This window comes from Salvelinus sp. IW2-2015, linkage group LG4q.1:29 (genome assembly GCF_002910315.2).
Source record: "Salvelinus sp. IW2-2015 linkage group LG4q.1:29, ASM291031v2, whole genome shotgun sequence".
NCBI lineage: Eukaryota > Metazoa > Chordata > Actinopteri > Salmoniformes > Salmonidae > Salvelinus > Salvelinus sp. IW2-2015.
In genome coordinates, this window is record NC_036842.1 from 10,781,593 (window position 1) to 10,796,784 (window position 15,192).

Consider the following 15,192-nt stretch of genomic DNA (forward strand, 5'->3'; position numbering starts at 1 on the left):
AATGGTGACATCATTTAGGACCTTTAAAGTTGCAGTGACACATCCATAACCTGAGTGGAAAYCACAGTCAGTCATTTGATTATTGACACGTTTTTCCAACACTTTTGATAAACAGGGCAAAATAGAAATTGGCCTATAACAGGATCAGCTTGGCCGTGGCTGCCTTCCAAGCAATGGGAATCTCCCCATAGAGAGGAGACAGGTTAAAAAGGTCAGCGATGGGCTTGGCGGTGATAGGTGCAGCAACCTTAAAGAAGAAAGGGTCTAAACCATCTGAMCCAGATGTTTTTTGGGGGTCAAGTTTAAGGAGCTCCTTTAGCACCTCRGACTCAKTGACCGCCTGCAGGGAGAAACTTTGTAGCAGGGGAAAAAGAGGGAGGAGCATAGGGGATAGTCACATTAGAAGGGGTGGGAGATGAGGAAATGTTGGACGGGCAAAACATGGTCTTTTACCATTTTCCAGAAATTCTTGTGGTTAGACCCACAGAGAGAGAACTGCTCCTTAAGTAACTAACTTTGGCCTTCCGGATAGCCTGAGTGCACTTATTTCTAATTTGTCTGGACGAGAGCCAGTCACCCTGAGTATGCGTGTCGGGCGATTTGCCAAATGTAGTTCTTGAGGTGGAGTAACTCTGCCAGATCATGGTCAACCAGGGGCTGAACCTGTTTTTAATTATCCTTTTCTTTATGGGCGCGTATTTTTTAACGATACCTCTGAAAATATAAAAAAGGTCAAAGCGTCTTCGACAGAGGTGATCAAGCTGATTCTATACCAATTTACAGAGGCCAGATCATGAAGGAAGGCTTGCTCATTAAAGTTTTTTAGCAAGCGTCTGTCACAAGTCAGGACAGGTCGTTTCACTGAGCAGTCATTACGAACACAGGCTGTAAAACAGTGATCACTAAGGTCATTACAGAAAACACAAGATTGATACCTATCAGGATTATTTGTAAGGATAACATCAAGGAGAGTAGCCTTTTCTGGGTGTTTGGAGTCATACCTTGTGGGATTGGTAATAATCTGAGGAACATTTAGGGAGTCCCATTGCTTTAGGACTTGGTCAGGTGGTTTAAGCATGTCCCAGTTTAGGTCACCTAGCAGGACAAATTCAGACTTAGTGTAAGGGGCCAGGAGAGCGCTTAGGTCATTTAGAGTACAGGCCGGTGCTGATGGTGGCCGATAACACCCAGACACATTCAACAAAGACGTATTTGAAAGTTGAATGTGTAAAACCAGCAAATCAAATTGTTTGGGAACAGACTTGGTGGAGACAACCGAGCACTGAAGGTGTTCCTTGGTAAAGATTGCCACTCCACCACCTTTGGAAGATCTGTCTTGCCGATAAAGGTTATAACCAGAAAGGTTAACATCAGTGTTCAAAACACTCTTTCTTAACCACGTCTCAGTAATGACCAACACATCTGGATTAGAGCTGTGAACCTACACTTTCAATTGATCAATTTTAGGTAATAAGCTTCCAGTGTTAATGTGCAGAAAATCCAGGCTTTTACAGGAGCAGAAATCAGTGAAGCAGGTATCAGAGCACAAATCAGAATATGGGCTAGCAACAGTAGATGGGCCAGGGTGTACATGCACATTTCCAGATATAATCAGCAGTAATACAATCAGGGCACGGCAGAGGACAGGGAGAGCTCTGCAGTGTTGATTTATAACATTTGAATGTGCATTAGATGGCAACAAGATCATATTATACAGCAATTTCATCAGGTAACATGAATACAAAGGTGACGAGAGGTGGTTAGAATAGGATCGGAGGCCAAGAGTCCGTGTAACCAATAGAGAGTCAGAGTCCTGAGTGTGGGAACAAACATAGACTGCCCCACGGTTGGGTAAGCAAGCAAGTTCATAGTCAACAAAGCATGCAGGAGTCATGAGGCAAATAGCATAAAGATAAAGGTCATGAGTGTTCTTAAACAGCAGAGAGGTGTCGGCATAAGAAGCTGTCAAAGCTCAGTAGGTTGTATTTCTTAATAATATTGCATTGGTGATAGGTGTTTGGTTTTTAGTGCAGCACTTTCAGAGTTTTTTTATAGAGCTTTTGCAGTGGTTTCATTGCTGTGATACACAGTACGGGTTTATGAGAGATGGGACAAAATCATTGAGTGCATGTACAGCTTAGCAGCATTTGTTGACATTTGGTTTCTGATCAATTTGAAATGACCAGGCTGCTTTTGACTGTTCATTATACTTTATATATTATTTTTTGAAGGACAGGTTAGAGTCAATAATTATTGCTAAGTATTTAAAATGTGAAACCACCTCAATCCTCTGTCCCTTTACACTTATCTCAGGTTGATGGGTCTCACTGTTCCTGATGAAGGGTGCGTTCGTAAATTCACTCTGGCTATCTACTCTGATTTCAGATCACTCTCGTCTGAGGGTGCTAGAGTGCAGAATAACTGATGAATTTACGAAAAGGCAACACCTGTTGAATATGACTGGTGTCAGTAAATGTCGGCAAAAAACGTCATTAAATTGTTTCCAGCAGCAAAGTGACAGTCACCATCACATGAAAACAGCCTAACCAGCTCTGCTAGGGCGAGTAAAATGTTCAGGTCTCATTTGTGTCTGGAAGTAGCTAGCACGCTGTGGTGGAAAAGTACCCAATTGTCATACTTGAGTAAAAGTAACAGAAAATTAACCTTAATCTTAACAGAAAATGTCTTCAGTAAAAGTGAAAGTCACCCAGTAAAATACTACTTGAGTAAAAGTCTAAAAGTATTTTATACTTAAGTATCAAAAATCAAAGTAAAAGWATGAATCATTTCAAATTCCTTATATTAAGCAAACCAGACGGCACGATTTTCTTGTTTTTTTTWATGTACGGATACACTCCAACACAGACATCATTTACAAATGAAGCACAACTGCATTCAAGCATCCAAGCTAACTGGCTAACTTTGGCTAGCTTGCTAATGTGGACTTGGGAACAGGAGTGAAGAAATCTGATTTCTTTCTGCATCTTGAAACAATGCAATGCTCAGTTAGATACCATCTGTAGTATCTGAGGCTTTCTTTATCAAAAAGGAATAATAAAAGCTGATCTTATTTCAAACACATAAAATATGCATCTAAGCCGAACTGAAATCTAATCAGAAACACGTTGGGTGGTTTTCACAGCTTACGTTTTCACAGTGTAACAGATGTTATTTGGACATTTTGCACAGAAAATCTTTTTCACAGAGATAAATCTTTGACAGAGAGAACTGTCAACTAGATTGAAGCATTCATTCTATCGATCTATGACATTATTCTGGTGAACAAAGGTTTATTCAGTCTTCAAGGGCAACATACAGTATAATGACAGAAGAGAAGCTGCATGTATCTAATTATAGACAAGTTAACTAACAAATAGCCTACCAAAATGTCGGAAATTATAAGCAGAAACGTATCTAAATCAGGCAAAATAATCCTGCACCCCCTGTCAAAAAATCATTCTGCGGTCTTTGACTGTAGCCTATGGCACATGTTCTATATTTGCGGGTTAGGGTCGGGTGAGGGCCTCAGATTTTCACTTTATCACATATAGTTGGGCGGTTGGGGATGGGTTATTAGCAATTGCGGACAGGTGTGGGTGAACAAACAGCTGACCCGTGCACCACTGATCTGCATACATCTGCATTTTGATCTCGGGACATCCAGAGGGCAGGTCATTTATGTAGCTATAAACTGGATAAAAGTGGGCCCCAAAAGTATCCATGAGGGGCCCCGATAGAGCAGTTAGAGGATGTTGACAGTTTGCCATTGATTTTGGTGCATTGTTTTCTTTTGGTCAGGTTGCCTACCCCCCAGCCAGGTGAGGAGATGGGACCGCCGGTCATGGCGCCGACAGCTAGACAGCAGTGCCTCGGACTCCCCAGCATCTGATGGCAGTGTCATGCTCAGCCCACTCTATACCCACTCCCCCTTCCTCTCTCCCACAGCTACCAGCACTCCTCCCCACCCTGCTCCTCTTTCTAACACATCTCCCAACATCCCAATATTTTCCCCTTCCTTCTCTCTCAGTACGCCTTCTAGTTGTCCTAGCACGCCACTCTACCCCCACTCTTTCACCTCCAGTGCCCCTAGCACCCCATTACGAAGTCAGGTGACATCTTCCAGTGCCCCTGGCACCCCATTACGAAGTCAGGTGACATCTTCCAGTGCCCCTGGCACCCCAGTAACAAAGTTCAGGTGACATCTTCCAGTTGCCCCAAGCACCCCAGTACAAAGTCAGGTGACATCTTCCAGTGCCCCAAGCACCCCAGTACAAAGTCAGGTGACATCTTCCAGTGCCCCAAGCACCCCAGTACGCACCACGTTATTCACCTCCAGTGCCCCTTGCACCCCACAACATGGAACCTTTCACAGGGAGTCATCGTTCCACACCAGGAGTAACATCTCAGGAAGTAGGACTACATGTTGTGGGCTGGAGAGCTGTCCACCAATAGCTAAAGGGACAGTAACCAGTTACAACCCTGAAGACTCAGTAAACAGCCCTAAAGCTAGATGCCAAGCGGACAACACTCCATACCCAGACATGTTCAATATTAAAGGAGATACAGCGAAGAAAGATGATTCTGAGATGAGAAGGAGCAGTGAAATGAAGAAGACTTCAACACCAAAGGAAACGACTGAGAAATGTTCTCCTGCCAGAGTTAAGACTTCCATATCATCACATGCCAGTCCCACTCTGAAAGAATCTAAGATTCCACAAGCTGACCCACGACTACGAAAACCAATGAAATCATCGGCCTCACCTGATGTTTCTTCAACTGAGCTAGACCGTGGGACCCCCATCCCAGGCAGTAAGCTAACACTCACCTCCATCTTTTCCTACCCTTATGATGTACCACAGCTCAAAAGCAGTCCACTTAAAAGCCCCGAGAAGTCATCTCCTCAATCAACTACAGCACATCAGAAGCACAAGTCTCAAGATAAGACAAGTCCTAAGAAAAGTCCTAAAACCAAGACCTCTGATTCACCTAAATTAACACCTTCACCTTCTTTGTCAGACAAGCAAACAGACAAAACTGAGKGTAATTTCAAGAAACCATCAAAACCTCAGAGTGTTGTTAGTAGTAAGGCAGACTCTTTAGTGTCACAACATGTTCTATCCACAAAAACTACAAAAGAAAGTGCTGGAGGGAGCCGGCCAACCATCAAGACTTCTCCTTGTGACCCTAGTCTTAAAACTAAAGGTTCTGCAAACACTGATTGTGTGCCAAAACCAAAGGAGGAGAGTGGGAGGAAAGAGAGACCTCCCCTTCCTAGCCTTAGAAGATTGAAGCAGGTATTTACAGGCCTTTATCAGCAGAGGCCTGTGGTGSCTAAACCCTCCAGCGAATTGAATGGGGTGCCGACTGACACACATAGGCTGTTTAAGACCCCTTCATCCAAGACCTCCTCCCCTAAGACCCGCTCCACCAAGACTCCCTCATCCAAGACCACCTCCCCCAAGACACACTCACTCAAAACCCCCTCTCCCAAGACCCGCTCCCCCAAGAAGCCTCAGACTAGAGTTCTTCACAGATTCACCCAGGATCCGAGGRTCCGAGATCCGATCCAGGATCAGAGCCCATCTATGCAGCCCACCTCCAGCAACAACCCAGAAGGGAGACCTGCAGCCTCAACCTCAATTCTGGGCAGGAGTTTAGAGCTAAAAATTAGTCAAGGTTTCCAGAAACCAGACACACCCAGGCCAAAGAGCTACTCCCCCAAGAGCAAATCAACAGGGATTTCACCGAACTATAGGGGTACTGGTACTCCTTTCCGTGGAAGTGAGGGGAATCTAACAACTACCCCCACTTCTAGGTGCCTGGCAATCCCCCATGACTGTCCATCTCAGACCAGGAGTTCTCTGAGTAAAGCCTCATATTCTGCCAAACTACCATGGGAGGGAAAGAGGGACAGAGAGAGAGAGAGGGACAGGGAGAGAGAGAGGGACAGGGAGAGAGAGARGGACAGGGAGAGAGAGAGGGACAGGAAGAGATGGGAGAGAGAGAGGGAGAGATGGGAGAGGGAAAGGTGTCCACCCTCACCGAGACACCCTCACCCAGCACGGGGCCCAATTCCACAGCCAAGCCGGGAGGATCATCCTAAAGAATGCTTTAGAAAGAAAGACAAAACTACTACAGGACAGGAGGACTTTAGAACTAAAGTCAAAATACCATGGGCACCAACTCAAAAACCCTCTACCAGTCACAAGAGTTGGCCAAATGTACCCTCACCCTGCCAGAATCCTCCACCTGCGAGAAATGGCCCCCAGTCATACTCCAAAAATATCAAAGGCACACACTCACCCTCAGCTCAGACTAAATGTAAGTTAATATGGATTCAGTACGTGAAAGAGTATACTTTTGTTGCTATGTAATAATAGTCATTCTACAAAATCTGGTGTGTGATGGGTGGAGACATGGGTAGAAGTGAGTGTGTATGTGTTCATTTTGAATAGCTGCTTATCTATCTTTCTGTTCTCTGTTCTCTCCATACTGTAGCTAAAGTACCAGGGACAGACTCTCAGCACATCAAATCCCCCCCTACAACACAGAAGGTCCCTCAGGAGTCAGTGTCCTCTTCCCTGTCCCCCCGCTCCAGACCCTGCCCCAGCAGTCCGGAGCTCATCCATGCCATTGTGAGTGCCATGGGCTATCTGCTTGGTGTGCCACCCACCTCCATCCCTGGCCTCTGCCCTTCACCTGAAGACCCTGGTACATCCTCCACCACTGACCCATCAGCTTTTAGCTCAGACCCCAGCCAGCCCCCCTGGACTGAAGAACTACGACTCATCCGGCAAAGACTCAGTGCGCCTGGCCTAGGGCTCAACCCCCTGCCTCCCGACCACACCCAACCAGCCTCCAGACCAAAGGACACACACACAGGACAGGTGAAAGAAGGCAATTCGTTTCTCTCACTGTTTGTTTGCGACTCTGTAGATTTGTTTTTAAGTCTGAGTGTCCTTACCTTGAAATTAACCCTTTGACAATGTGCTTTCACATCGATCCTCCTCTATACAGAGGGAAGAGAGGCCTGCACAATCAATGGCACCATCACTGAGAAAGAATACAAAGATGTGAGTCACACATGGGATAATAGCCGCAAAATACATGTTTACACACACAAAGCCACCCCCTGGCTGTAAGATATCTCCCTGGTGTAACGCATGCAGCCTGTAGACTCAGAGTACCACACTTTATGGACAATACACCTATGCGTTCTTCACAGCTTCATTTCATATTTTGTGAGTATTTTCTTTGTGAATTCCCAGGTGAGAGGAGTTAGGATGAAGATGAGGATACTGTAGCATGCTACACTGCAGAGCTGCAAGGAGTCAGAGAGCAGCTGTTCAGACAGGACTTGGCTGACTGACTGGTAGAAACAGAAGCTGTTCACGTTAACAGGCTGAACATCTGCTCGTACACCTGGGTTGTGTTTCTAACTCTTTCTCTGGATAGAATTATCTAATAAATAGAGAGTCAAATACTTTATGTACATATTCATTTGCTGTAAGTACTGGCAGTTTAGCTCTTTGAATTGATGATTTCAATGCTTGTGATACTGGTTTAATTTTAGATGGATTTGATCTTGCTTTCATTTTGACAAGCAGCTGAAAAATACAGGCCGCTGGGCATGCTGAAGGTTGCACATGTGACCACAGGAGGGCAGTCTCATGCCAACCTAATGCAAATCCTAGTCATAATGAAGGGAGAAATTACATCTAATGTACAGATTATCAAATTGTCAAAACAAATGTACAGAGCACTGTGCTTTTGAATCATTTCTATGTGAATATTGAACATCAATAAAACTTTTGAGTTATTGAGGAGCCTAAATCTATAAGATATTTTGTTTAGGTTTGTTTGGATGATAAGTTAACACGACAAGCTGATATGCTTACCCTACAGCACAGACAAACTCTTGTCTGAGGTTTCTTTATTAACCATCCAGTCATGATATTAACCATTCAGTCTTGATATTAGCCATTCAGTCACGATATTAACCATCCAGTCATGATATTAACCATTCAGTCACAATATTAACCATCCAGTCATGATATTAACCATCCAGTCATGAGCCAACTACATTTCCTCATGTCAGATAGTGCAACGTCTCCATTTGCACTGATTGTATGTATGACAAAATCATAAGCCTATCAATGAAATCCGGGACTATACTCTTATACTTTATACAACCCAAGTTTGTCAGCAATGCATAGTGCACTACACCATGGTAGTACATCAGAGTGACTCTCCACTTTGCCCTACTGTATTGAAGCTTGCTGATGGAGGATGATGATGTCGCTTTTACAGTCCCATCCATACTGGTATGTTCTTTTGCTTTACCTTCCAACCTAACTTGATGTGAATTGATACATTGATGATGCAAGAACATAGAATTGTACAGTGTTCTGCAGTTCTTAAACTGTATAAGTAAACTACTGGAAAGTACTGGATGCCAGAAGACACAGACCTAATGGTGATGGGGACTGAGGACATTGTGGTTGTCCTTCCTACCAAGGACAACTGCAATGTCCTCTCACCATTGGAATGCTTTCACATTGCTTTCACATTATTCCAACCTGCCTAATTCATTGTCTGGTCAGTGTTTTGCTGGATAAAAGAGGTTTCAAGGCAACAACAGTGAACAGGGAACCTTGACTTTCAGCTGTTCTTAGAATTATAGGTTTATTTGGAAAAGAGATTTCAAGACAGGAATTAGTTGCTTTCAGCTGTTGCTGTGTCAATACCAATGACAAATATTTGATTAGTTAATTCTATCGTGAAATCAATGTGAAAGCATTCCAATGGTGATAGGGAGTGAGGACATTGTGGTTGCCCTTAGTTGGAATGAGGTCCAAAATACTGCTACCTGCTCCACTGGTCCTGGACATGAAAAAAGCTATTTTCAACAKCTGAATGGCTGAGATGTACAGTAGACTGGGCTATAAATGAGGAATGTCAAATGCTCCCCTAGGAGCATGAAATGTATCACTTGTACTTTCACATCACTTATTTGCATAATTATGTTGTATTTGAGCTACAGCACTTTGCACCCCTGCCAGCTCACGCTTTGAAATACGGTTTATGTATTTTTATGGTTTCCCCAGGTCCTGTAAATGATTGGCTCTCAGATGAATAGTACTGGGGCTCAACACAATTGTTTTGTAAGGATATAGACACAGATTGTTTGATACCGTATTGATGTTGCTCTCTCTGCTTGTACCCTGGGGACATTTGGTAACATGTTTTCCAAGCTAAATGATGTCTCATTCACTGACTTCTGATGGGATTGGTAATTATGGTATACCACAGCTCGTCAACTTTTTCTCTCATTTTGAAACTAAAGCCTATATGTATTTGAACAACTTTCATCATGCAGTTATTCCATTTACACGATGTACTGTCCCTTTATGCAGGATGCCTACAGTGCAGATGTTTGTTCGAGATATATGGATATAGGCAGTGAGTTCATGATATGAGCTGATATGACAAGTGCAACCACAAGTAGCAGTGTAATGACTAGGGTCATGGGGAAGCTAAAACATGAGTGTATCACTGTTGACTTGTGACAACAGTGTTGACTTGTGACAACAGTGTTGACTTGTGACAACACTGTTGACTTGTGACAACACTGTTGACTTGTGACAACACTTGACGCCGACAACTGAGTAACCCCGTAGGCCTAACACAATTAATTCATTTCGCTGACTTCAGACCAATATATAGTATTCCGACATGGTAGGGTGATTTCATTATTGGAATTTATTGGAATTGCCAAGTAAAGGAATACTCGAGATCATTGCTTTTCTGCGAAAACTGATGATGAGTAGCCTGAGGTCTCTAGAACATCTCCAACTGTGGCGCACGCACGACTGCGCTGTAGCTATAAAAGCCGTTCACGTGCACCGTGTACGCCTCCTCATTCGCCCGACGCATAGACGGTTGTGAGGATGAGACAAACAAGCAAAAGAGCTTAAAATGCATATGAAAGTGTTTTAGTGGGGAAAAGTTTAGTCGTTCTCTCTGTATCTATTTCTTAATTTAGTGTGCAGAGTATTTACGATTTGGTTATTTTTTCTTCTGTTACTGCACGGGTGGACGTCTTTGAAAAGGCACTTATTAAGATATGGTCTTTATTCTATAAATCACCAACGGCTTTTCTTACTATTTTAAGTCTAGTATAGGGCTTTCTTTGTCAACGGAATTATCTTGATAAGGTAGGCGCTTTCACTTTATTTCGGAAAATGTAAGGTGAATTAAATAATAAAAAGTAAAATTCTCGTAAAAAACAAAAACAAATCCCATTCCATTTAAAAATTCGGATCCATTGAAATGTACCTGTTGTGAAAATGAGATTTACTCCTATGTCAACATATCTATGTGAACACTTCACTAATGTGTTGAGAAATAACACCAAATATTTATAGGCTATTGTATCACTTTATTTTAAATGTTTTATTGAAATGTAAGAAATAGTTACATTATTTTATTGTTTATACATTCTTTTATTGTTTATTGTTTGAATGAAATGCTTTTGGTTTTGAATGATAGCTTCATTTTGACATCTAAAAAMCATTTAATGATTGGTTGTGTATGTTTATACAGTTTTATTCACTTGATAAGCATATCATAAACATAATATTATATTTAAATAGATAATTGTTCATGTGTAATGAATGAATGCGATGCAATCAGAGATATCAGAGCCAACTGACTTGTTGAATTATTATGTAAAACATCGTTGTTGACATATCATAATGCCAATGACTTTCACAAACACATCTCTCATCCCCTTTGAAAAACAGAATGCATTCAGTAAAGTAGAATGGGTGTTGTGCCATCCAAGATGAATGGTTGTCATAGAGAAGTTCTCATATTCCTTAATCGACATTCACCGTCTCGCTATAATTACAACAACATTGCTTTCACCTAATTGCGTAATTCATTGAGGCTTGTTATGCATAGCATTGTGCTTGATGGAGACAGCTGACAAACAGACCAACTTGTGGCCGATTACTAAAAAAATACTGTAAAGACCTTAACCCAACACCTTGTGACATCGTCATGAGGTCCGGCCCACTTGGGATAACAGTTAAGGTGTTGGCTTGACAGTCGCATAACCCGGGTTTGAGTCCCGGTCGGGGCTACATTGGTGTCAGAAGTGGGAATGCGCCTGTGAGACCATCGGAGAACTGTGTACATGTGAGGGACTTGGTATAGAAAAGTGTGGGGACACGCTCTCCTGAAGGAAGGAGGTAATGTAGCGACCTTAACCCAACATCTAGTGACCTCGTAAAGAGGTGTGGACCTCTTGCCGTAACGGTTAAGGTGTTGGTTTTGACAGTCACTGGACTGAGGTTTGAGTCCCGGTCGAGGCTACCCCCTGTATTTGCTACAATACTGTACACCACAGGAGGTTCGTGGCACCTTAATTAGGGAGGACATGCATGTGTTAATGGTGGAGAGGATTCAGTAGAACGGTATTAAACACATGGTTTCCATGGTTTCCATGTGTTTGATGCCATTCCATTCGCTCAGTTCTAGCCATTATTGTGAGCCGTCCTCCCCTCGGCAGCCTCCACTGCTGTATACTGTACATTACCCTGAGGTCCTACAGTGGATTGTCCTAAACAACTATACACTGCAGTGCATTCTCACTGGATCAACTGGACAACCATATCGATCTACTAGTCAATAAATTAATTGAATTTACCAAAGTGACAAAAGACTGATAATGTGATTACACTTTTTTTTAAGACACCAAATACTCCCATGTGATAAATATATACTGTATATATATTWTTTTTTTTTGCCTATGCCTGATACTTTCCTCCTGGTCTAAGAAGAGAAGTTCAAGATGGAGGACACATGGGAACTTCAACTGACCACTACTCTTTACATGACCTCTGACCTCTTGCTATCCACAAACCTCGCCAACGTCACCAACTGCACCAACACCAACTCCAGCTGCACCGTCTCTAGCGTCAAGCTCTCGCCTTACTACCAACACTCCCTGGCAATAGCAGCCAGCTACACCCTGGCCTACCTGTTCATCTTCCTGCTGTGCATGGTGGGTAATGGCCTGGTGTGCCTCATTGTTGTGAGGAACCGTCACATGCGGACGGTCACCAACCTCTTCATCTTCAATCTGGCTATCAGTGACCTGCTGGTGGGCATCTTCTGCATCCCCACCACGCTGGTGGACAACCTCATCACAGGTAATACCCTACTGCTATAGAAGAATGGCCAATCTCCTGTTTCTGTAGTGTGAGGCAGCTTGATGTACAAGTACATCCATTGGACAGGAGGCTAGTCTATCGCAGGGGCCTTACCCGTAATCCATCTCATTAATGCTGAGTGTAAAGCAGAGAGGCATTGGGTCCTCCCATTTTTAGAGTCTTTGGTATGACTCAACTGGGGTTCGAACCCCCCCCCACTTCAAATCTCAGAGCGGACACTCTAACCACAAGGCCACTGAGTTAGTTTTACCCTACTGTTATAATGATTCCATAAATTAATAAATACATGATGCTTTGAATTGATTACGTTTGGCCTTGATGAAAATAATGATGCAACCTTTAGCGAGAGACAGTTATTTTTATAACAGATTGGCCAGTTGCCTTTAGCTATCGATAATGACAATTATTAGGAAAAACAACTCGTGGCTTGAAAGAAGCATAATTATGTTCATTCACATGTAATGTATGATTCAGTTTCAGCACGGGTCTATGTGTCTATGTGGTTGCACACACACCAGCACAGCCAGCTTTGCAATGGTTTAGATCAGTTCAATTCATTCTCACAGTACTGAATCACAGTACTTCACACATCTCACAAACCACGAGCTGGATCGCCATCCTGTTATTTTTGCTTTTTTAAAACTATTATTTATAGCTATCTGTTTACACATGGACTTGCGGAAATTGCTGATTAACGTTTGGATATTTGCTGAAGTCTCAGAACTGAGAGAATAGTAGTGGGCCTGAACATGATGATCACAGCTGTCTTTCATTTGACAGCCTGATGAATTACTTAACATTTGTAGACAGTTCTTCACAATCTCTTCATGTTTTACAACATCAATACAGACATTAGTTGAGTCTTGGCAGGAAAAGGGCTTTTAGAAAACCCCACATTTACAAAAGTGTGAAACATGCATTGCCACAAAATCACTCAGTCAGGAAGGCATAACTTAAAGTAATGACCTTTTCAAGGCTAAATTCTTTCGCTGGGCAGGTACAAAGACTTCCTCCACTTTATCCACTCTTGTCTAACAGTTTATTTCTGTACCTTTCATGCAGGTTAGAAAAGTACTAAAACATGAATATAGTGCTCCTGAAGATGTTATCCCCTTCATTATTCTGACCAAATCCCATATACCAAACTCACATGTACCAAACATGTCAAAAACACCTGTTCACAGTGTGGCTATTGATATGTCTGGCAGCTCACTAATAAAGTATTATTGTTGCTATTGATGTTTTGCAGGTTGGCCCTTTAGCAATGCAGTGTGTAAGCTAAGTGGTCTGGTACAGGGGATATCAGTAGGTGCATCAGTATTCACCTTGGTTGCCATTGCTGTGGACAGGTAAGTCCCCTCCCCAAAAAGTATCTACACATGGGAACTGGAAGGGGATAGTGAGGCTCTCATCTATGCATGTTAAATACTTAATGTTGTACAATAAACAGTTGAATCTATGTGGCAGATAATCGCTCAAATGAATCACTTAATCACTTCTCATCTATCTCTTCTCTCTCCTGTTAGATTCCGCTGTATTGTTTACCCCTTTAAGCCCAAGCTAACCCTTCTTGTTGCTAAGGCAACTATAGGGCTGGTATGGGCTCTTGCGTTGGTTATCATGCTTCCGTCGGCTGTGATGCTGATGGTGGAGCAAGAGGAGGGTCACTTCATGGTATCCAGTGACAACCATACCTACCCTCTCTACTACTGCTATGAGACCTGGCCTGACCCGGAGATGAGGAAGGTTTACACCATGGTCCTGTTCACACACATCTATCTGATGCCCCTGGCTCTCATCATGATAATGTATGGCTGCATTGGGGCCAAGCTCTACTCTACAGCTGTTCTGTCCAGTAGGGGGCACCCAGACGTCAAGTCCCCCATCTCCCAGAGGAAAGTCAAGGTGGTTAAGATGCTCATCGTGGTGGCCCTCCTCTTCATGCTGTCCTGGCTGCCTCTCTGGACCCTGATGCTCCTCACAGACTACGCCAGACCTGAAGGGGACCAGCTGGACCTTCTGACAGGCTACATCTTCCCTTTCTCCCACTGGCTGGCCTTCTCCAACTCCAGCATCAACCCCATCATCTATGGCTACTTCAATGAGAACTTTAAGAAGGGCTTCCAGGCTGCCTGTCACCCTAGATCATGTTGCAGCGTGGTCCCTCAGGAGCAGGCGGTGAGCAAGGCTCAGCGGGGACACAATGCCAGAGCCCCCCGGAACACAGCCCTCAGTGCCAACCTTCTCACCACCCTGGGGGTGAGGAACCGCATCTACACCGACAGCGACCTGATGGGCTGCGTGTGTCTGGAGATGGAGCAGAGGAAGGAGGAAGGCTCTGCAGAGGCTCCTGGGCAGAGGGAAGTAACAGTAACGGTAGAGTGTCAATAATACGGGGTGTTCATGCAGAGGATGTTGGTAGACTCTTTCCATCGGGGGTCGCTATGTGTCAGGTGTGGAAGCTTTGAAAGGCAGTTGGGTGGACAACAACAGTGGGGTGTGTATGCATGGTGAGGTTGGAAAATGGACAGGTTGGAGATAAGAGCGCAATAGTGCTGAGCGATTAACCGAAATGTTAAGTTATTTTTAGTTTTCTTTCTGTGAGCGCGATCTGCAGTTTCTCTGGAGATAAATCAGACCAAGCCAGAACTGCAGGGCTGGCTGTAGCCTTTTGGGGGCCCTAAACAAGATTTGGTTGGGGGGGCTCCCCTAACAAGAGGCCACCAAGTGGGATTTTTGTTGTTGTTGTGGTCCTCTAGAGATCGGAGATTTGCAATTTTACACATTTTACCATGTGGTAGAGAAAAAAAWATATATTTTATAACACATTTCATGCAATTCTACAAATTTTGCCATGGGGCAGGGAGAAACTTTTGCCGTTTTAAAGCCGGTTTTCTGCAGTTTTAAACATTTTGCCATGCAGTGGAGAGAAAATTGTGCAATTTTCTTACAC

The 15,192-nt window shown here is 43.5% G+C and overlaps 1 pseudogene; it reads left to right on the forward strand.

Annotated features, from left to right (window-relative positions):
• Positions 1-11,773: 11,773 nt before the first annotated feature.
• LOC111961431 (neuropeptide FF receptor 1-like) lies at positions 11,774-14,943 on the forward strand (annotated as a pseudogene).
• Positions 14,944-15,192: the final 249 nt, after the last annotated feature.